The sequence below is a fragment of the Gigantopelta aegis genome, unplaced genomic scaffold (genome assembly GCF_016097555.1).
Source record: "Gigantopelta aegis isolate Gae_Host unplaced genomic scaffold, Gae_host_genome ctg5602_pilon_pilon, whole genome shotgun sequence".
Taxonomy (NCBI): Eukaryota; Metazoa; Mollusca; class Gastropoda; order Neomphalida; family Peltospiridae; genus Gigantopelta; species Gigantopelta aegis.
The window spans coordinates 5,983-9,150 of NW_024534517.1; the positions used below are offsets into that span (position 1 = coordinate 5,983).

The window sequence follows — 3,168 nt, forward strand, 5'->3', positions numbered from 1 at the left end:
TGACAACAATACATTGCTCATATGCTATACATCAATGCAGCTGAAGTAGAAGTTAGTATTATATATACTGATCACAGCTAAAATGTAACTAGTCAATGTTAGTATCAATCTTACGCAGTTTAATAGAAGATAGTCCATTATTTAGTCCATTGTGAATAGCTTCCAGTTGCTTACAAGCTTGTAAAAGAGAGTTACAACGTCTAACATATCCTTTTAGACCAGGTCGACTAGTAAAGTAACCTAACAATTATAAAAACATCATTTAATAATATATTATTAATTTATCATTACATACCAGTCCAGAAAGACCAGGGTTTGTCAGCATATGGAAAGAAATCATCACTTTTAACAGACCAAGTCATATTTTTTTCTTTATTGATATATTGAGTATAAAGTGAAGGAGTTGAATACATAACATTGACTGATCCATTCTAGAAAGTTAATGAAAGAGATAAGGAGAGGAGAGGAAAGAGATAGAAGTAGGAGAGAAAGAAAAAAGAAAGACAAACTCATAGTTAACATATTATTATTTCTATGTTAGTAATACCATATACATGTTGACATATTTGATGAGTTTGTCTAAGTTTGTGTACCATTCCTCAGCATTTTCATTGGGAAATCTCCTCCCATTGTCATCATTATATTGTTAGTTTTATAATGCTTGGCCTATAGTGAAAAAGAGTGTCTAGATAACTTTGAAATAGTGTGGAAAGTACATATAAAGTACATGAAAAACATATGGTAAACATGACATCACATGTATTATGACTATAGAAAATATTATGTTTGCTTGTATTTGTAAACATGTTTTGGAAATCTTACTTGATCATAAGCTGCTTTGACAAAATCCTCTATTCTCTGGTTTTACATTATATCCAATAATTTGTCATCATCCTAATTAAAGATATTAGACATTTCACAAACATGTATATGTATTTTGTTTACCATAATTGGAGGGTCACTGCACATTGAATCAAAGCAAAAACCTTTAGGAGGAAAAATAAGTATTATAAAGTACTCCAGTAAAAATATCAGCAATTTTTCCAAGAGACTGACTGCCCTCCCATATCATTTCCATCTCAGAATTGTTGAGACGAAGTCGCTTGTCATCATAGTCAATACGACCAAAAAAGAAACTGTCAAATCCCATCTACAGGTGAAAAAATTAACATACCACATCCATAGAGTCAAGTCTCCTTTCTTTTCATAATAAAATAACAGTTATTGTGTCTTACTAAAGAAAAAGAGGCTGGCCTGAACAGCTGAATGTCCAAAGGGATCAATATGCCATCCAACTGATGGATGAACATGAATGTATTAGATATAAACCTTAGTCCAATTGACATCTGATCAATGATAGCATTATAGTGAGTGGAGGCTTCATCATTCATACACCATCCACCATTAATGAACTCCAATTGTCCATTCTGAACCAGCTGGTATAACCTATAATTAAAATACAACATATGTCATTGATGAATCCCAGATGTATGTCAGACTTTATATACTGACTCAATAAAGAATAAATAATGCACAGGGAATATATCAAGCTACTTGTATCTCCATTTTGGCATAAATATATCACAAATCCTATGAGACCATAAATTCAAAAAATGGTACCTAATGTGTAAATACTATTTTCATATTTATTGTCATCTATTATTAATACAAACTAACTTATGTAGGTATTAACCTTTTCTCTAGTTTCATCAGTCTGTTCATTCCACCATCTTGTAAAGAAGGCCATCTCAACATATATAAATTTCCTTTCTTTATCTTTCATGAGTTCTTCAACAACAGAGTCAATAATAAATTGAACACGTGCATGTTGAATATTATTATCAGCTAAAGAAAGATATAATAATAATAAGTAATTTCTCTACATAACCACACAATATTATATCATCAATGGATCTCTGTGTCTTATACACTAAACGTTTAATATTAGAACCCATTTGTGTTGAAATTGAGGATCCGATACAAAGCTGAAACCTTGTGGACTCCAACTGTTGAAATCAGAAATCTTCATCTGAAATCACTGAAAAACCTGTTTATGTCTGTAGATTAACTTAGAGATCAGTAAATTTTTTGAAATCACAAATAAACCTTTGAAATCTAGCATGCCATTCCACCTCGTGTTAGACTTCATTATATTAATTTTGCATTAAAGTACAATATTCCATTACCAACACTCTAATACTATCTTAAATTTAATGTTTGTTACTTTCTTGTTAATCTAATATTCCCTTTGCTACAAATTAAGATAATAACTATATTATAGAAAAAGTGCTATAGAAATGTTAAATAGTATTACCTCCATTAATAATATTCATCGACTGTTTTTAAGCCAACCACATCATCATGACTGGTGTGGTACAAGATGAACATTAAGTGGCTCAGTTGTGGCCTCCTTGAAAACAAAGAACGCCCTAATGTCCTCGAGAAGAACAAAGAAACAAGGTGCTGACAAGTACTATAGACATTTTTTGTTACACGTCAACAGGAACTGGCCACAACTCATGCAACCACACCCAAGACCAAACCTATTACATTATTGAGCTGTATAATTTTTTTTTAAAAAATAATAGAACAAATTGCCATTCTTTATTTCTTTAAATGAACGCATTTAAAAATCAGGAGCTGCAGATATCGCTAAAGAATAAATTGTTGAATCAATTATAGTTGATGTAGTGCAGATCCTACAAATAAGCTAGCCCTCCCCTAAAATAGTAAATTAACCACACCCCACAGCATGGTACCGCCAATCTGTTAGTCGTATTTGGTTAGTTAGTATAATTTTTTGATAATACTCTTTAAATATTTTGAAGTAGTCGTTTTTTCATTTTAGTTTTCTATTAGTTGTTCATCATATGTTTGACTGTCAAACATTTACTAGTAGTACAGACATCACCTCAAATACTAGTACTGTGACCATAGCGACAAACCTGGTCATGTGACTTCATCAATATAAAAGACTCTAATGATTTGGAATTCCCTATTTCAGGGTCTGATGATTTTAAGCTTTACCAGACCGTCCGATTACAATTAGTTCGTCCTGATCCTAATCATCATAAAAAGTTAGAAGTAATTGAAGAAAACACGAGACATTTACATTACATAACTAATGGAGTTGCCGTGGTAGCAGTAGTAGGAAAATTTCATTCTGGT

The 3,168-nt window shown here is 31.7% G+C and overlaps 1 pseudogene; it reads right to left on the bottom strand.

The window, feature by feature from the left end:
• Nucleotides 1–547: 547 nt before the first annotated feature.
• LOC121366423 lies at nt 548–2,473 on the bottom strand (annotated as a pseudogene).
• Nucleotides 2,474–3,168: the final 695 nt, after the last annotated feature.